A 21,303-nucleotide genomic window follows, 5' to 3' on the forward strand; every position below is an offset into this window, starting at 1 on the left:
GCTCGCCGCCCCCCCTGACCCAGCCCTCCCGTATCACTTGGCGGCTGACACCCCCCAACACATAACACCCCTCCCCGGTCCCCCCACCCTCCCCTTCATCCATAAGACCTCAGCACACAGATCTCAACACGTCGCCCATTATCTTAAGGGGCCGCCCACTACCCTCCTCGTGGCCATCTCCCCACACCCTTATTTCCTGCAGCTTAAATGACCAACGCTAAACTAATACCCTTAAACCCATTACAACCATTACCTATTACGCCCATTAACTTAACCCATTATCCCCTTATGCCTCTAAAAACCCATGTACCTTATCCCTAAAACCCCTTAAAACCATTATCTAAGGGAAATCACTTCTCTTGAACCCACAGAAATTACACAGTAGACATACCTAAAACTTCAATGACCAGAAACACCCCCCTTAAAATACTCCCCCACACCCCTTTACGCCCTTATACCTCTTAAAATCCATTCCAACCCCTACCATTATCTAAGGGAACTCATTTTTCTTGAACACTGAGAAATTACACAGTACACATACCCGAAATTCCAATGACCAAACATACCCCCCCCTTAAAATCCCTCCCCTTTACGCCCATTAAGGGAGCCTCGCCGACCCCCTTAGCCTGTCCCCTGTGGCAAAGTTTAAGTGTGCTCTTAGATGAGTAGACTAGCGGCCAAAGACTTAACTAGCAATATTTAGAAGATAGGCATTAGGTTTAAGATAGTGATGACGACGCTGAGGTAGTGATGAGGGGTGTGGTGAATGGGGGGGCGTAGAGGGGCGATTTTTCACTTATTGGAGGGGGGCTGTGGTGGTGATGATGGTGATGGTGATGATGGTGATGAAAAATGGTATTGAAAAGAAAGATGATGAAAAATTGATGATGAAATATTGATGATGAAATTTGGTGATGAAATTTGGTGATGAAAAAAATAAGATAATGATGAGAAATAATAGTTTTTTTTTGTCTATCTTTTTTCTCTCTATCTTTCTCTCTATCTTTTTATTTTTTTTCATTTTTCTTCCTCGTTTTCTTTCTTTTCTTCTTTCTTTCCCATTTTCTTGTTTTTGTTTTCTTTTCTCAATGTCTTTTTTTCTTCTGTTTTCTTTATTTTCTTCTTTCTATTTTCTTTTTCTTCTCCTTCTTTTCTTTCTTTCCTTTCTTTCTTTCTTTCTGTCTGTCTCTGTCTATGTGCGTGTGTCCGTGTGTACGTTTCTTCACCACACACACACACACACACACACACACACACACACACACACACACACATTCAAATTGGATCATTAAATCTTGACAAGACGAATGTGACAATTGAGAGAGAGAGAGAGAGAGAGAGAGAGAGAGAGAGAGAGAGAGGAGGAGGAGGAGGAGGAGGAGGAGAGGAGGAGGAGGAGGAGGAGGCATTTAAAGGTTGTGAGACAGAGATAACCAAATATTTAATAGGGAGGAGGAAGAGGAAGAGGAGGAGGAGGAGGAGGAGGAGGAGGAATGTCACACTGCCCTTTCCTTCTCCTCCTCCTTCTCCTCCTCCTCCTCTTTCATCTGTTCTTATTCCTCTTCGCTCTCTCTCTCTCTCTCTCTCTCTCTCTCTCTCTCTCTCCTCCTCCTCCTCTTCCTTAACCTTTCCTTCCTCGCTAACCTTCTCTCGTCTACCTCCTCCTCCTCCTCCTCCTCCTCCTCCTCCTCCTCCTCCTCCTCCTCCTCCTCCTCTTCCTTCTTCTTCCTTCCTTCCTTATTCTTTTCTCCATATCTCATTCTTACCTTATGATACTGCCTTCTCTTACCTCTCCTCCTCCTCCTCCTCCTCCTCCTCCTCCTCCTCGGCCACACCTTACCTGGCCCATAAGATAACACCTGGCTATTTCCTCTCACCTGGTTCCTCATCCCTTTAATGGAGACGTGGTTGAAAATGAAAGTGAAGGTGACCACGCCCAGTCCACCTACACACACACACACACACACACACACACACACACACACACACCAAGATGTAAAAAAAAAGATAAATCCAAACACACATACAGGTAAAAAATCATATATTCTTGAAGCCAAAAAAGTATCTTCACACTTGTACACTGGGCCAAAAAAGTGCTGTCATGGTAGAGTTTGCTCCCCCCTCTCCCCCAATATCTACATGCACCCCCTCCACTTCCCTCCCCTCCTCCCTCCTCTCTTTCCTCCCCTTCCTTCCTTACCCTCAAAAGAACTGGAGGTACTGGAGGTAAATTTATGGAGAGAAAGTGATTCTTTTTTCTCTCCCTTCTCTCTTTCCTCCCCTTCTCTTCCCTTGCCTTTTTCTACCTCACCTGTGGAAGAGAGAGAGAGAGAGAGAGAGAGAGAGAGAGAGAGAGAGAGAGAGAGAGAGAGAGAGAGAGAGTGCTTACCTGTCTAATTCTCAGGTGTAAACACTAATTAGTTGTCACCTTCGTCTTGTCTTACCTGAAAATAAAAGAAAGTGAAAGTTAATAAAAGAAAATGAAAACAATAAATTACACACACACACACACACACACACACACACACACACACACACACACACACACACACACACACACACACACACACAATCAAATTCTTAAACACTACTATCATTAATAATAAAAAGAAAGAAAGATAGATATAAAGATAGACAAAGAAAAGAAGAAAGAGAGCGAAAGAAAGGAAGGAAGGAAGGAAAGAAGAAAGAAATTAATCAGTCTATATTTTTTTCATTTTTATAAACTTGATAAAAAGAAGAAAACAAGACAAAGAAGAAAAGACAGAAAGACAGAAAGAAAAAAAACAAAGAAGAAAAAGAATGAAAATGAAGAAAAAGAAGAAAGAAGAAGGAAGAAAGAAAAAGAAAATACCAGAAAAAATGACACTGAGAAAAAGCGAAAAAAGGAGAAAGAAAGAAAGAAAGAAACAAAGATATTGAGAAAAAGAAAGAAAGAAAGAAAGAAGAAAAAGATATTGAGAAAGAGAAAGAGAAGAAACAGATATTGAGAAAAAGAAAAAAAAGAAAAAACAATCACCTCCACCACCACCACCACCACCACCACGCCGCCCCCCTCCCCCAGCCCCCGCCCCCCCTAACACCCCTTCGCCTTGTACATATGCAGAACCAAAGAACAATTACGAATATAGTCTTTATAAACTCGTACCATAAGGGTCAGAGTGCCCGCAACCCTTTATTTCTCACGTCGCTAAAGGGAAGGAGATAGAAAACGGGGATTGTGACCTTTGACCTCTGACCTTACGTACCCTTCCCTTACCCATTTCCCTTCCCTGCCCTCAGAAGAACTTATGAGATTGAGAAAGTGATGTTTTTCTCTCCCTCCCTCTCCTTCCCTTCTCTCCCTTTTCTTCCCTTCTCTTTCCTCCCCTCCCTCAAGTAAACTTATGGAATTGGAGGTAAATTTGTATGGAGAGAAAGTAAGTGTTTTCTCTCTCCTTTCTCTCTCTTTTCTCTCCCTATACACATCTTTCCTCCCCTTTACCTCTCTCCCTCCCTTTTTGTCCTCCCTTCTCTCCCTTACCCTTCCTCTCCCCTCCCCTTAACTAAGAAAGAAAGCAAAAGAAGGGACAATTATATATATCTTCCCTTCTTCTTCCTTCCTTCTCTTCCCTCTCTCAATTCTCACTCTACTCCACCTCACCAAAGAAAGAAAGAATAAGGGAGGTTACATTATATATCTCCCTCCCCTTCCCTTCTTCCCCTTCCCTTCCCTTCCCTTCCCTTCCCTTCCCTTCTCTTCCCCTCTCAGAAAAACGTAAAATCAATTCTCACTCTCCTCTCCCTGAACAAAGAAAGAAAAAATAAGGGAGGCTACATTATATATCTCCCTTCCCTTCCCTTCTTCCCCTTCCCCTCCCTTTTCTTTTCCTCTCTTCCCCTCTCAGAAAAACGTAAAATCAATTCTCACTCTCCTCTCCCTGAACAAAGAAAGAAAGAATAAGGGAGGTTACATTATATATCTCCCTCCCCTTCCCTTCCCTTCCCTTCCCTTTTCTTCTTCTCTCTTCCCCTCTCAGAAAAACGTAAAATCAATTCTCACTCTCCTCTCCCTCAACAAAGAAAGAAAGAATAAGGGAGGTTACATTATATATCTCCCTTCCCTTCCCTTCCCTTCCCTTCCATTCCCTTCCCTTTTCTTCCCCTCTCAGAAAAACGTAAAATCAATTCTCACTCTCCTCTCCCTGAACAAAGAAAGAAAAAGGGAGGTTACATTATATATCTCCCTCCCCTTCCCTTCTCCCCCTTCCCTTCCCTTCCCTTCCCCTCTCTGAAAACATAAAATCAAGTCTGTATGTACCATAGAACAACGCGAAGCAAGATATTATTACTACCATGCCTGACACAATTATATATATATAGAGTAACATTTCTAGTATTTTGCTAATGATACCTTAGGGATAATTGGGCGACAGGTGTGAAGGTGGACTCTTGTTAATTACCTGTGACTTGGCTTTAGTGATATTCCCACAGGTCACAGGTCATACAGGTAACTTGAAGGTGGTTATTGTCAAGCTCATCAGGTGATTAGACCAGGTAATACAGGTACAGAAAGGTGAGAACAGGTTAATTAGACTTCTTACCTGTTTAATTAGGGAAAATGTGTGTTTCTAAGGTTATTTATACAGGTAATTAAGGTTATTGCAAGCTCACCTGATAATTATGCCTTGATATACAGGTACAGAAAGGTGAGAACAGGTTAATTAGACTTCTTACCTGTTTAATAAGGGAAAAAAAGGTGATTCTGAGGTGATTTATACAGGTACAGGTTAATTAATGTCTCCTTCCTGCTAATGAGATCCCAAAATACAGGTGATACATGTTAATTAGGGGATATTTACCTGTATAATGAGATCCCAAGATACAGGTAAATATTCTAAGGTAATTCATACAGGTAATAGAGATTGATTAACGTCTCCTACCTGTTTAATGAGGCCCCAAAATACAGGTAATTCTAAGGTGATTCATACAGGTAATAAGTTAATTAAGATACACCTGTTAATTAGAGCTCCAGGTTACAGGTGTCTTACAATAACTACCCGAGCTTACCTTGTTATTCTGGTATACAGGTGCAGTAATTGTGAGGTTACCTGTGATGGTAGGCAGGTAAGGACAGAGCTTTACCTGTATGTTTCTGTACTGATTTGTGCTAATTGAAGTAGGTTACCTGTGTTAATGATCTAAGTCTCTCATTAACAGGTAGATAAGAACTATTTACCCGTATAATTATCCTAGTTTCTCATTAACAGGTAGAGATAAGCCTAATTACCTGTATAATGATCCTTGCACTTATTAACAGGTGAGGCCAATAAGCATAATTATCTGCCAATGAGTTACCTGCTAATTGAGACAGGTAACATAGCAGAATTAATTTACCTGGATAATCAGTTTACCTTTTTAGAGACAGATAGGTGATGTATTAATTAGTTAACCTGTGAATTACCTGGTCGAATTTTACCTGGTCAATTTACCTTTTTGAGACAGGTGAGAATAATTGGTTTACCTGAGGGCTACCTGGTCCAGTTTACCTTTTGAGACATACAGGTGATATGTCTTAATTGGTTTACCTGGTCGAAGTTTACCTGTTCAGATTACGATTTCAGAAAGGTAAAATGTTAATTGATTTACCTGTGATTTACCTTGTCGAATTTCATAGTTACAGTTTACCTTTTCCGACACAAGTGACATTTTAATTAGTTTACCTGTGTTAATATGTCCAGTTTACCTGTCGCGATACACAGATGACATATTACACAGTTTACCTGCTAATGACCTCACCCTAGTTTACACGTTCATAAACACAAGTCCAGTTTACCTTTCTACACAGGTGACATCAATTAGTTCACCTGTCAGTCATCTCAGTTCACCTTTTGAGAGACAAGTGACATATTGAGTGAGTGGTTACCTGGTCCAAGTTTCCAGGTTCATGAATTCACCTGTGAGTTACCTGGTCCAAGTCTACAGGTTAATTAGCAAGAGTTCACCTGCATATACCCGTGTCCGTAGAGCCTGGAGTGAGTGCTTGTAGAATGTAGAGTGCGTGAGTCGAGATTACGTTGAGTTTACTTGTAGATTAAAACGGAGTGTAAGGAGTGTAGTTGATAAGGGAGATTGTGTTTGTTTGTTTGTATTGAAGTGAAGCAATAACTCAAAGCAACGATAGAGCAATACTTATAATATGCATACATACACACATACATATATATTCATACGATGGACTGAAGCTTGTCAGATCCATCCATGCATACATACATACACACATACATACACATCGAAGGAGCAATAATTTTAAGTCATACCTACATACATACATACATACATATACACATACATACACACATACATAAGAATAGGCAATAATTTAAAGAGAAAAGAAAGCAATAAGCGATTTCTTCCAAACACACACACACACACACACACACACACACACACACACACACACACACACACACACACACACACACACACGAATAAGAAAAAAAACAACCCCCCAAAACATTCCAAACACGAAATTAAACAAGAAAACAAACACACACACACACACACAAACACACAAACAAACACACACTTACTTAAACCAGAAAAAAACGAAACAAACAACGAAGAAAAAAATAACGAAAAAAACACGATAAACTTGACCATTCCAAACACACACACACACACACACACACACACACACACACACACACACACACACACACACACACACACACACACACACACGCTTTAGAGAACACAGCCCCGTAACCGCCTATGCACACTAATTAAAAACACTATATGCAGTTTTCTAGTTCCTTAAGGCCAATGAAATGATCTCGTTCTATACCTATTTCAACTTTTCTTTTTCGTTTTCTTCCTGTTTTTTTTTTTGTCTTCATTATTTTCCCCTCTTTTCCTAACTAAACTTTTTCTCCTATCTTTTCTTTTTCTCTTCTTTTTCCTCTTATACCAAACTTACCTTTCTTCTTTTCCTCTTCTTTTCCAAACTAACCTTCTATCTCATCTTTTTCCTATTATAAATCTTTTTCTACCTCTCCTCTTTTCCTGTTTTCCCCTCTACCTCCCTTCTCTCTTGTTTTCCTTTGTTTCTTTTATGTTTATTTCTCTTCATTTATATGTTTTGTCTATCTTCTAAAATCTCCTACTTTCCATTCAACTATTTCATCAACTCTATTTTTTTTTCCGTTTCAATAACTCTTTATCATATCCAATCTATACTTCCTTTCACTTATCTCTAATTCTACAAACACTTTCCTTTCAAACATCTAACTTTTTGTCCGTTTCAATAACTCTTTACCATATCCAATCTATATTTCCTTTCACTTATCTCTCATTCTACAAACACTTTCCTTTCAAACATCTAACTTTTCAACTTTTCCAACACTATAAATTTAATCCCACATTTTTCTCCTCTCCTTCTCTTTCCTCTCTTTGTTCCTCCTCTTCCTCTCCTTTTCAAACACTCTTCCAATCCTACATTTTCCCTTCCTCTTCTTCCTCTACCTCTTCCTCCTCTCCTCCCCCTTGCTGAGTTGACACCTTCATATTAACTCTGTGTCTATACCATCACATTCAATATGCAATAAATGATAAAGCTAAACGAATAAACGAGTACGTAGGCGATATATATACACGGCCTGCTCTCAATGTCTCCCGGCACTCGTTAACCACTCTCCCTTTCATTGGCTCAGGTGTGTGCTTACCTGCTTTGGGTTCTCAGGTGTTAAAGGGGACTGATTAAGGTACACCTGGTTGAAGTTTAATTAATACCTGCTCTTAATTCTCAGGTGATAGATAGAGTAATTAGGAACACTTTAATACCTGGCCTGATGTTTGATTAATACCTGCCCTTAATTCTCAGGTGATAGATAAGAGTAATTTTGAACGTTTTAATATCTGGTTGATGTTTAATTAATGCCTGCTCTTAATTCTCAGGTGTAAATGATGGAGTAGTTAGGAACATTTCAATACCTAGTTACCTGTTCTAATACCTGTTTCAATACCTGTTACCTGATTTGGGTTCTCAGGTGTTGAAGGGGAACTGATTAAGGTATACCTGATTGAAGTTTAATTAATACCAGCTCTTAATTCTCAGGTGATGGATAGAGTAATTAGGAACATTTTAATACCTGGTTACCTGATTTGGGTTTCCAGGTGTTGAAGGGGAACTGATTAAGGTATACCTGATTGAAGTTTAATTAATAGTTACCTGATTTGGGTTTCCAGGTGTTGAAGGGGAACTGATTAAGGTATACCTGATTGAAGTTTAATTAATACCTGCTCTTAATTCTCAGGTATAAAATATAGAGTAATTAGAACCATTTCAATACCTAGTTACCTGTTCTAATACCAGTTTCAATACGTGTTACCTGGTTTAATTTTGATAAGGTATATAAAAGGAAGAGCAATTTAGAAGTTCATATACCTGGTTTAAGAAAATATTTACCTGTTTAAAATCTCAGGTGAAAAAGATAGAGCATTTTGATACCTGGTTTGTCTAATATCACCTGGTTGAATTTGTCAGGTGTTAAATGGGAAAGTAATTAAGGCCTTCATATACCTGGTTGAAGCATGTTTTTACCTGTTCAAATTTCTCAGGTGTATGTAAAGTGAAAATAAGAGATAAGAGGAAAATAAGAAAGTAAAGAAAGTAAGAAGAAAATCAGGTAAAAATAAAAGATGAGAAAAAGTAAATAAAAAACAATAAAGACGGCAATAGCAAAATAAAAAGAATAAAAAAGTATTAAGTATAAAAGTAAAGAGAAGAAATATCACGTAAAATAAAGAAACTAGAGAAATGAAAAAGATGAAGACAAGTATTGAAGTGAAGAAAAGTAAAATAATTAAAAGTAGAAACCAATTAACAGGTATATAACATTTTCAAACTCTCGCTTTCACTTTTAAAACCAAACTAAAAAAAAAAAATTAATAACAAAAACACTTACTTTCATCTTACAAAATTAAGCAAAAAATAAAAATAAATTAAAATAACACCAATTCAAAAAAGCAATTAACCAAACAACAGGTGTCACAAAGCTCACCTTAGACACACACCTGAGAACAAACAAACGAACAAACTAATTAACCTAAACACCTGTAATTAAAGAGGTGATTTGGGAGACATTCTGAGCAGGTGAAAACAGACCCCCCTCACCCCCTTAATCTCTCCCCCGATCGCCCCCTTTAAATCCTCCTCCACTAGGGATTTATTAAGGGGGAGGGGGGGAGGGGGGAAGGGGGGATTGTGTAGTATTATTAAGGGAAGCAATACTAATTACCTTCTGCAATAATGTATAGTAATAATGATGTATAATAACTTAGCACTAATGATATGATGCAATGTTTTCTTCTTCTTCTTCTTCTCTCTCTCTCTCTCTCTCTCTCTCTCTCTCCCTCTACCTCTTCCTAGATTCTTCCTCCCTTCCTTTTTCTCTCCATTCCTATCTTTCCTCCATCCTTTTCTCTCCTTCTCTCTTTTCTTTTCTTCTTTCTCTTTCCTTCATTCCCTCGTTCACTCTTTTTTCCCTCTCTTTCTCTCCCTATTTCTATCTTTCCCCTTTCTCCTTCTCTCCTCTTCTCTTTTCTTTCCTTCTTTCACTGTTTTCCTTCAATCCCTCGTCCACTCTTTTTCCCCTTTCTCTTTCTCTCCCATTCCCCATTTCCCCTCTCTCCCTTTCCTCTCATTCCCTTTCTTCCCTTAACAATCTTCTATTCCCTCTTTTTATCTACTTTCCCTTCCCGTTTTTCCCTTCCCCTTTCCCTCTTCTCTCTCATCCTCCTTTCCCCTCCTTTCCTCTTCTTCAATCCTTTCCCTTCACAAACCTTCTCTTTACAACTCTTTCCTCTCCTCCCTTCTTCCCTTTCCTCCCCTTCCCTTTACCTCCTCTCTCCTCCTCCTCCTCCTCCTCCTCCACCTTCACGAATTAGCTCAATGAAACAAACAACAAAACGTGTATGGAACATGTTCGGAAAGACCTACTAACTCGTCTCTTCTAAGTCACTTGTAAGCTTGTAAGATCACCTCACCTGTAATGATCTCAATCTCACCTGTAAGTTGGGTATGGCGTCGTAAGTCCGAGTACGACGGTCGTAACTCGAGTCTCTTTCGTCGTAGGTCGGGTATCGTTCGTCGTAAGTCGAGTCGTAACTCATTCATTATAAGTCGTTTTTTTTAAGTAAGTTTGAAGTGTTTGATCTCACTTTTTAAGATGGTTTTAAGTGATTTCTATTTACTTATCATTCCACTATTAAAAACATCAATTTGTCTATCAACTAAAAAAATCTACTTTACAAGCGTACATTCACTTTTACTTTCATGTACGTTAAATCATGTGTGTGTACTTTTTTGTGTGTGTGTACTTGTGTTTGCCTGTGTACTTTGCGTGTGTTGGTTTACTTAAATTCTTGATCTCTTGTCACAAACTATAAAAAAAATACTTAATAGTTTTGATTTAAGTATAATTTGTAAGTATGTAATTATGCCTTATTTATCATACTGTAGTGTAATCTAATTTATGTATTAATTTATTGGGTGATTTTGTACTGTATTTTACAACTTATTTATGAGCTTATCAATTTATCGGAAGCATTAATGTATTGTACTGTATAAATTTATGAATCTATTTACTAACTTATTGATCGATGCTAAGTTATTTTTGTGTGTGTTTAATTAAGTTCGCTGTAATTATATCTAAGTTGTAATACTGACGAACTTATTGTGTAACTTATTATTATTATTATTATTATTATTATTATTATTATTATTATTATTATTAGGTTATGTATATTGTGTCTCTAGTCACAAACAAAGACGTGTGTTCTCTAGTCAAATATGCAACGGTTTCCAAAGATAACTCACTGTGTTCTAGTCAACCAAAGTGTTCTCTAGTCAACCAAAGTGTTCTCTAGTCAACCACAATGTTTTCTAGTCAGCCACAATGTTCTCTAGTCAAAGTTACAAGGTTTTCTAAGACGACATTATTTTCTGATTAACATTCCAACGGTTTCTAATTAAATATACAGGAAAATCCAAGATTCCACAACGTTCTTTAGTGAAGGTTTCAATATATTTTTTAAGGCTACATTGTTTTATTTGTAACATTCCAAAGAGTTGTACAATGTTCTCTTTTTAATAACACAAGGTATATACAAAGGTTTCTAAAAGGTCAACGCTCTTTAATCCAGTCAGTTACAATGTTATCTAGTCAAGGTTTCATTTGCTAAGATTTCATTGTTTTCTTCTTAATATTTCAAAGAGTTGTACAATGTTCTCTATTTAATATTACCAGGTTTCTAAAAGGACCAATGTTTTCTAATCCAGTCAGTTGCAATGTTATCTAGTCAAGGTTTCAACTGCTAAGATTTCATTGTTTTCTTCTTAATATTTCAAAGAGTACAATGTTCTCTATTTAATCTTACCAGGTTTCTAAAAGGACCAATGTTTTCTAATCCAGTCAGTTGCAATGTTATCTAGTCAAGGTTTCAATTGCTAAGATTTCATTGTTTTCTTCTTAATATTTCAAAGAGTTGTACAATGTTCTCTATTTAATATCACAAGGTATCTAAAAAGGTATCTAAACAGGCCGACGGTCTTTAATCCAGTCACTTACGATGTTATCTAGTCAAGTTATCAATTTTTAAGACTCCACTGTTTTCTTTTTAACATTCCAATAAGCTGTACAATGTTCTTTATAACCACAATGTTTCTAAAAGATCAAAAGTTTTCTACTCCAGGATCAAAACTGTTTTCTAGAGAGAATTATAATGTTTGCAAAGATGAGTTTTCTAATAAAAATATCATGTTTTTAATTTATTTATAGTTTTTTTTTGTTGAGATTCCGACGGTTTCTGTAGATACGTGGTTTCTAGTCAAAGTTACCATGATTTTGTACTTATTATTGCAAGGTTTCAAGAGATCAAGTTGTTTCTGGTCATTGTTATTTATGTTTTCTAATGACTAATGCGATGTTTTCAAGAATATACAAGGGTTTCTAGTCAAAGATGTCATGTTTTCTACTTAATGTTACGATGTTTTGAAATTACAATGATATCTGGTCGAAGTTATCATGTTTTCTATTTCTCACAATGGTTTCAAGTCGAATTTGTGATGTTTTCTACTTGATATTGCGATGTTTTCAAAAGGTTCAACTGTTCAAGTCAAAGTTATCAGGTTTTCTACTAACTGTTGCGATGTTTCCAAAGACAAAATGGTTTCCAGACAAATTTGTGATGTTTTCTACTTAATAATCAATGTTTTCAATGAGGCATTGTGATTTCCGGTCGGATTTGTGATGTTTTCCGTGTGATATCGCAATGTTTTCCAAAATATACTCAAAGTTTTCTAGTCAAACCTGTGATGTTATCTACTCAAAATTTCAATGTTGTCAAAAGTTTTCAATCGTTTTCTACTCGAAGATGTGATGTTATCTACTCAAAATTTCAATGCTGTCAAAAGTTTTCAATCGTTTTCTACTGGAAGATGTGATGTTATCTACTCAAAATTTCAATGCTGTCAAAAGTTTTCAATCGTTTTCTACTCGAAGATGTGATGTTATCTACTAAAAACTTCAATGTTGTCAAAACTATTCAATGTTGTGATGTTAAACCGAATACATTTTACATCGTTATACTTTCCAATTTGCAAGATTTCGTTCATGATCTACTTTTTCACAATTTTTCGAGCAGTGATGTTGTTCTATAAATAACTCCATATCTACGCTATTTTCTCAGATTTCAGCGTACACGACATATTATAATTTACAAGATTTCGTTCATGATCTACTTTTTCACAAACTTTCGAGCAGTTTTGTTGTTCTATAAATAACTCCATATCTACGTTATTTTCTTAGATTTCTGCGTACTTGATATATTATACTCGATACGTGTTAAATACGTGACTACAATCGTTCGTTCAGTGCAAATCATCAAGCTTTTCATAGTCTTTCGTTGAGTCAGTTTTCTCATAATTCATAACACGTTTTCATAATCATTCGTCCAGTGTTGTGCTGTTTGGTCATATCGCGTCGAGTCGTGAGTTCAATGAAAAGTCTGAGGAATTTTGATAAAGGGAAAACAAATACCATGATGCCCCCCTTAAGAACTTATGTAAAAGGCGAGAAATAAAGAGAATAAGAAAATAAAAACAGGTGAAAATGGAAAGAATAAAATCAAAACAAGAACGGAAATGATGATAATGCAAAACTGAACAAACAAAACAAACAAAACAATCAATTAAAACAGATATACAAACAAGCAAACAAATAGAAAACTGAGAAAGAGAACGTTATAAAAGAAATAAATCCATAAGAAAAAAAATTAAGACAGAACGAAACAAATTAATGAAAACAATAAATATTAGAAAACAACAAAAAAACAAACAAGTAAACAAGCAGAGTAAACAGTGACACAGAACGTAATAAAAAAAAGACCTCAGCAAACAACACCAATAAACAATAGATAGAAAATGAAAGATGCAAACAATAGTAGAAAAAATAAACAAGTAAACAAGTGATGAAACAACTAAGCAAACAAGAAAAGATAAACAAAAGCAGAAAACAAAAGTAAGACGCAAACAAATCAAATCAAAGAAACAAACAATGAACAAGAGCAAACAATCAAAGCAAGCAAACAAACAAGATCAAACAAACAGGTGAGAGGAAAACAACTCAAGGAAGAAAACAAAAAAACAAAAGAAAATAAACAAAACAAAGAGATGTGAGGCAAACAAATCAAATCAAGCAACAAATAATCAAAGAAAAGTAAACAAGATGGAGGAGCAAACAATCAAACAAGCAAGAAAACAATAATCAAACTCTAACAGGTGAGGTGTAAACAAATTAAACAAGGAAAAAGAAAACAAGTAAACAAGGTGTGAGATTTCCATTTATCTTCCCTCTTAGACCTTTCCCTTCCTTATTCCTCTTCCTCTTCCTCTTCCTCCTCCTCCTCCTCTTCCTCTTCCTCTTCTTATTCCCCTTTCACCTTCCCTTCCCTTATTCCTCTTTCCTTTCCATTCACTTTTTCTCCCCTTAATCCTTTCCTCTTCCTCCTCTTACTCTTCCTCCTCCTCCTCCTCTTCCTCTTCCTTAACGCATCAACTCTTAACAATCTATACATTTTCCCCCTCTTCATTCCCCTCACTTTCCCCCTTAAGGAATTACCGAGGAAGGGGTGACCATTCCCCAAAACATATTCTCCGTTCACGCTAACCTGGCGAACTGGCCCCGCCCACCACACCCCAGCAACCAATAGGGGTTAACCGGACCCAGAATCAACCAATAAGATCTCTCCCTGGCATCCATCAGTGAGATTTAGCCTTTCCCAGCATCCACCAGTGAGATTTAACCTTTCCCAGCATCCACCAGTGAGATTTAACCTTTCCCAGCATCCACCAGTGAGATTTAACCTTTCCCAGCATCCACCAATGAGATTTAACCTAGGGAGAGAAGGGAGAAGCTGATTCGCCAAGTTACCATGAACTGAGTATAGTTTCAACAGTTAAGTTTCAATTCCAAGGGGCGAAGTGAAACAGGATGAAGAGGGGGAAAACACTTTAGAAACTTTAAATAAACCCTATAACGAAACATTTTATGACGCTGTTTCACGCTATGCGACATACAGACTGAACGAAAAAAAAAGAGAAAAATAAACTTGGAATCGAACATTTTTTTCTTGACGCGAATTTTAGAAGATTTTTAACACGAGGTGAAGGGCAGAGGGCGCCACCTGTCCGTCTGTCTGTCTGTCTGTTGACCTGCGGGGGTTACGTGTGTGCGTTTGTTTGTTTTCACCTCCAACTGTGTACATATGAACATAATGACTTTTTAGACTAATGATGATGATGATGATGATGGTGGTAAACATTGTACAGACCAAGAGTATTTTTGCAACGGTGAAAAAGGAAGGTTATTAGACAGAAAATATATATACGTAAACAGAAATGCCTGGGTGTATGCCTAACCTCCACGGGTGTAGACAGACGGACATACATACAAACAAACAAACAAAAAAACCCAGCTGGTAGAAGAAAACAAGAATAGCTGGGAAAACAAAACAAAGAACAGCTGATAGAAGAACGCAAACAAAAAGAATGTGCTTATTAACAGAACATCAGAAATAAATATAAGATGAGATTCACGAATATATACAAAAAATGATGCAAGATTTTTACTGATAGAGAGAAAACGAAGAAAATTAGGTTGATATTGTTAGTCCCTTTCGCCCTTCAAGTCAACTATTTCTAATGGTCGAAAAGGGGATCAGTCGGGTTGTCATGAATGGTATTTTAGGTTCACGGTACAGAGGAAGGGTCAAACTACCACCACGGTCATAAAACTACTCCTGGAAATGACCCCAACACCTACGAAAGCCTTGTCAGATATGTGAACTTGGGCGACGAAATGTTTAGTAATACGCCCCAAAAAGATCACGTTGATAAACATAAAGAAAATGACAAGTTATAAGCTCAGCAAAAGATTATAATGTATTGACGAACAAAGAAGGAAAATTAAAGAAAACATTAACGATTATAAAGAGAAAATAATGTGAGTTAAAGAGTAAACACAAGCTTATAATTAACAGAAAAACATTTAAGAATAAAAGATCATATTGACAAATACAAAAAAAAAAAAATGCAAGTAATCTCATCAAAAGATTTCCAACACAAGACCGCGTGGACGATCTCATCAAAACAAAACAAAACAAAACAATCAAACAAAACAAACATCTGGTCCCTGACAGCAAACCAAAACAAAAACAAAGAAAGAAAAACAACTAATCAACGTGAAATAAATCTTAAACAAAAACAAAACAATAATAAAACAAATAAAACAGCACACAAAACAGGTGACGCCCTTAGCCAAAACGCCCCCTTAAGGAAATAAAATAAAAAACAAGTAAAAACAAGCAAAACAAATATACCTTCTCCCCTTCCCTATCTTCCCCTTCCCTTCCTTCCCTTCCCTTCCCCTCCCTTCTGCCCCTTCCCTTAAGCTATATCTTAATACTAATTCTAAACTTAACCGCCCCGCGCCCCTCCTCCGGCCGAGCCAAGGGGGTGAGAGCCGATTCGTACGCACGGTTCCTGTTAGTACGCACGCCAGGGAGGAAGTAAATGGGAAGGAAAAACTGAGAAAAATGGGAGAAAATTAGAATGAAGAATAAATAATGTAAGGAAATGATAAAGAAGGAGAAAACTTAAAAATCTAAAATGAATGTAAAGAAAAGAAAGAATGATGAAAATAAAAAGGAGAAAAGGAGAAAAAACGAAAGAGTAACAGAGGAAGAAAGAAAAAAAATAATAATATGAATGGAAGGAGAAAAGGAGAAAAAAAGATTAAAAAATGATCTGAGGAATTAAAAGGGAAGGAAGATTAGTGAAGAATAGAATGAAAATAGTGAGAAAAAAAAAAATTGAGTGAAGAATGTTTTTTTTTTTACAGGAAAGGACAGTTCAAGGGCGTAAAAAAAAAGAAAACAATAATGAAAAAAAAAACCGCTAAAAATAAAAGTAAGAAGGAATGATAAATAAAATAGACTGAGTAAAATAAATCTGATCTGAAGTATGTTAGAAAAAAAATGAGGAAAGGAGAAAAAAATGGGAGACTGAACTGAAGAATGTAAAACCAAGGAGGAATGATTAAAAAAATATATAAAATGAAATGAAGAGAAAAAAATGAAAAAAAAATTCTAATCTGATGAATGTAAGAAAAAGAATGAGGAAAGGAGAAAATAATGAACGAGATGAAAAAAAAATTGAAAAAAATTGAGCTTAAGTGAAACAGTAGAATGAATTAAAAGAGAAGTTAATTCAAATCCATCAAATCAATCCCGTAGAGTAACTTATTTCCTTCCACTCAGTTAAATCACAAATAACAACTCAGTGGAAGGAGAGAAGTCCGCAAACGAATCTTCCCTCACATGCGTACTAATCGGAGGTGGTGCGTACAAGTCGGCGAACACCCCCCTTAAGGCGCGCGACCAAGGGGGGAGAGAGGCTGCCGGGGTCTGGGTATTCGTGAAGCAATAAAATAATAGTTATGGGTCACATGTGGGGTTAGTGTGCGAGGGACGGGTGTTCGAGCCCCGCCGCCTGCCAGGACTGGGCCACGGGTTGACAGGCGTGAGGATGGGTGAGCATAGGTGCCAAGAAGGTGGGAAATGGGTGAAAATAATGGAAAATAGGTGGAAATTAGGTGCGTTTGTGAAAATGGGTGAAAATAATGGAAAATAGGAGAAAATTAGGTGCGTTTGTGAAAGTAGGTGAAATGAATTAAATGTAAATATAAATAAATAATGAAATAAATGTGAAAAAATATGAAAAAAACAACAACATAATGACAAATAAATGGAAATAAGGGGAATGTAATTAAAATCATGATAGAAATAGATAAGAAATCATGAATAAAATGGGAAATAGGAAAAAATCATAAAAGTCAGTTAGGAATAATGAAAAAAAATACGTAAAAAAATGTTAAAAAAAATTGCATAGGGTGAGGAAAATTGTAAACAGGTCAAAATAGTAGATGAAATAAAAGGGAAAGTAGAAGGTAAAAAAATAATAGAATAGGGAATAGAAGAATAGAATAGCATCGAATAGAATAGAATAGAAGAGAAGAGAAGAGAATAGAAGTGTATAAAGAGTAAATAATTGAGGAAAGAATAACACATTTGCAAAACAGAAGAAAGGTTAAAACAGGTATAAGAGAAAGGATGAAAAATAAATGAATAACAGCTGAAAAAAAATAAATGAAAGCAAAAACAATGAAAAAATAGGTAAATAAATATGAAAATCAGGAAAATTAACAACAAAGGGATAAAGGAAAATAGGAAAACAAAGAAAAATAGGTTACAAAATATGAAAACTAGGGAAATATCATGAAAACTAGATTAAAATAAGAAATAAGAAAAATAAGTTTAAAAAATGGGAAATAGGGAAAAATAGGAAGAAATAGGAAAAGTGAAAATTGGGTAGATTAAAATATGAAGGAAAAGGAGAAGGTAGAGAAGGTAGAAAAATAGTTGGAAATAGTAGTGTAGAAATAGTTATTAATAGGTGAAGAAAGATGAAAATGCTTGAATAACAGATGAAAAGTTAAAATTGGTGTAAGTGAAAGGATGAAAAATACATACATACATACATACACATATACATACACGTGTACACAAAAGATATATTATGTAATCCATCCATAGTAATATAGGTACACACACACACACACACACACACACACACACACACACACACACACACACACACACACACACACACATTTGTCTCGTCTCAACATCTATGCAACTTTAAACGAATATTTTTCACTAATACAACGAACGAGATGGCAACGCTTTCACAACGAATAAAAACAACAATATAAAAGAAATAATAGAGAATATACAAACGTGTTGAGAAAGACTGACAAAAGAAGAACGAGAAGAAAAAAGAAAAAAAAGAAAAGGGAGAAATGTTATTAGATTAGATAAAGGGAAAAAGAGAAAAAAAATAGGTTAGAAAAATAAATGAATATGAAAATAAATGCATGAAGTGAATGAATTGAAGGAGAAAGTTGACAAAATATGAGACAACTGTAGATAATAGAAATAGAAATAAATAGAAAATATATATAAATTCAACCAGTGAAAGAGAAAATTCAGCGGACACAGGAAGAAACAAGAGAATTTTAACATCAATAGAAAAAGAAGAAAAAAAACAACGTGAAGATGTGAAAAATAAGCACACAAAAAAATGGAGAAAATACAGGAATGAAGAGGAATGAAAAACGAAGATAGAAATAAACGAAAAATACAAAAAAAAAACAAATAATGGAAAACAAAGTAACAGGAACATGATAAAAGAATAAAGAAAAAAAAACGAGACAAACAAAACAACGAAAAGGAATAACAAATCAAAGGAAAATAAACAATAAAATAAACAAACACAATAATGAAAAAAAAAAACCCAGCTGAAATAAAAAGAAAAGAAAAAACAACAACAACCCTTAAAAGTAACCCCGTTCAAAACACGAAATCCCCATCCACAACCTCTTGGTCCGAGTCTGGGCATCATCACCTTGGCCTCGGTCTTGGCACGGGCGGCGCGGTGTCAGCCTGGCCTGCTCCAACACGGCCTAAGCTTGAATAATACTATGCAATGACCCTTAGTGAGTCTTATTAAAGGTAGATAGACACGTAGGTATGCGTAGATGAGAGACACGCCACACGACGATAAAGAGAGACACAGAGAGAGAGAGAAAGAGACAGAAACAGAGAAAACAGATGGAGAAATATAAAGAGTGGATGAAACAGAGACACAGATAGAGATTGAAAGAAGAGAGTGAACGGAAAGAGTTATAAAGAGATAGAGAGAAGAGTAAAAAGAGTTGTACAGATCAAAAGGAAGAGAATGCGATGGAAAGAATGGAAAAGATGAATGGATGGAACATAGAAATTTATACACAGAGAGAGAAAGGGAGAAGCGTAGCAAAGAAGAAAGGACGGAAAGAGTGAGAGATAGATAAAGAATGTATCGATAGGCGACAGAAAAGTGAAGGAAAGAGGAGAGATGACAAAAGAAGGAGGCTGCGGAAAATATTAAAAGAACAGGAAAACAAGGATGAGAAAAGAGGAGAAGGGAAAGTAATCTAAAGGAATGATGGTAGAGGAAAGAATGGAAAGTAGAAGGAAAATAAAAAGATGAAAATGGGAAAAAAGAAAGTTAAAAGATATGAAGAAAAAGATGCTGGAGATTGGAATATGAAAAGAAAATAAGAAAAAGAGAGATAAAAGAGGAAAGACATGAAGCAAGAATGGAAAGTATAAGGAAAATAAAAAGATGAAAATGGGAAAAATGAAAGTTAAAAGATATGAAGAAAAAGATGATTGAGATTGGAATATGAAAGGAAAATAAGAAAGTAAAAGATAAAAGAGAAAAGATATGAAGCAAGAATGGAAAGCAGAAGGAAAATATAGAGATGAAAATGAGAAAGCAAAAAATATGAGGAAAAAAATGCTGGAAATTGGAATATGAAAAGAAAATAAGAAAGTAAAAGATAAAAGAGAAAAGATATGAAGCAAGAATGAAAAGTAGAAGGAAAATATAGAGATGAAAGTGAGAAAGCAAAAAATATGAAGAAAAAGATGCTGGAGATTGGAATATGAAAAGAAAATAAGAAAGTTAAAGATAAAAGAGGAAAGATATGAAGCAAGAATGGAAAGCAAGAGAAGGCAAATAAAGAGATGATTAAAAGGGTAAAAATAACAATAGTAAAATGTAATAAAACCCACTGACCCATCTACTATGCAAGGAAGAAGTAAAATCACGCAATAAGTCGCAATAATGATAGTTAATAATAATGCTAGTAATAATAATAATAATAATAATAATAATCATAGTACTTATAATATTAATGCTAAGACATAGAGTAATAATAATAATAATAATAATAATAATAATAATAATAATAATAATAATAATAATAATAATAATAATTCAGCTTCTATTTATATTCGTAGTTAGAGTTTTTTCCTATATATAACAAAGCACCAATTTTGTAGTGTATTCAAACGTCCAAGGCACCGTGTTTTTTTCTCGTTGTTTTCTGGTATGGTTTGGCGTGTGGTCACACGCCGCGTGTGTTATGGTTGTTTCCGTTCCTCAGTGTGTGTGAACGTAACGATGTTTTTGTACCCCGTATACTGAAAACTGTAAAAAAAAACGGAAGGGCACACACACACACACACACACACACACACACACACACACACACACACACACACACACACACACACACACAGAAAACAGTGCCTGAACAAGTGCCAAAAATTAAGAAGGAACCAATCAAAACAAACAAACAAACAAACAACCAGACACACAGACAAGCTGTCCCGTCACTGTTTTCCAAAACACGCAGAAGTAAGAAAGTTACTCCTGTCATCCTCCGTTTTCTTTCGTTTTCTAGCCCCGAAGAAAACGGGACTCGGGTGTTGTGTATCCGCCAATCCCAGGCCGCGCCCAGCACAGCGGTGCCGCTCAGGCGCCGCGCGGGGCCAAAAGTGACCAGTCGCGCGTTCGCGGGGCGACTTTTGTCGCGCAGGAAAATCCCCGCCGCGTAGTGAGGCCGTGGCGGCGCTGCCCGGCGCTGTGGAACAGCGGGTGGCGTGCAGTGTGTGCGTGTGGCGGCGCCTGGCAGATTTTTTTTTTTTCCGTAAAATAAAGACGAGCCCAAGGATCGTGGTGCTGGAGGCCACCACGGAGACAGAATTATAGTTAATATTTTGTCTGTTACTTCATGTCTGCGCGGCCTTCGTCCC

At 36.3% G+C, this 21,303-nt stretch overlaps 1 protein-coding gene and 2 long non-coding RNA genes across 4 annotated transcripts in view; all 3 read left to right on the forward strand.

Annotated features, from left to right (window-relative positions):
- LOC126987235 (uncharacterized) overlaps window positions 1-1,317 on the forward strand; it is a 38,540-nt gene extending 37,223 nt beyond the window's left edge. The window contains exon 2 of the mRNA XM_050844069.1: window positions 1-1,317. This exon is cut by the window's left edge and continues 1,729 nt beyond it. The gene's annotated coding sequence lies outside the window, so the exon portion shown is untranslated.
- Window positions 1,318-3,635: 2,318 nt separating this feature from the next.
- Window positions 3,636-6,459, forward strand: LOC126987237 (uncharacterized). Its single transcript, XR_007740454.1, has 2 exons — window positions 3,636-3,948; window positions 4,081-6,459. It is a non-coding gene; the product is annotated as an uncharacterized LOC126987237 (long non-coding RNA).
- A 1,496-nt stretch (window positions 6,460-7,955) lies between these two features.
- On the forward strand, window positions 7,956-20,791 carry LOC126987236 (uncharacterized). Of its 2 annotated transcripts, none has more exons than XR_007740453.1 (3): window positions 7,956-8,095; window positions 8,295-11,288; window positions 11,422-20,791. It is a non-coding gene; the product is annotated as an uncharacterized LOC126987236 (long non-coding RNA). The 2 variants fall into 2 exon arrangements; XR_007740452.1 differs by having other exon boundaries at window positions 8,003-8,132; window positions 8,206-11,288.
- The last annotated feature ends 512 nt before the right edge of the window (window positions 20,792-21,303 follow it).

This window comes from Eriocheir sinensis, chromosome 64 (assembly GCF_024679095.1).
Source record: "Eriocheir sinensis breed Jianghai 21 chromosome 64, ASM2467909v1, whole genome shotgun sequence".
NCBI lineage: Eukaryota > Metazoa > Arthropoda > Malacostraca > Decapoda > Varunidae > Eriocheir > Eriocheir sinensis.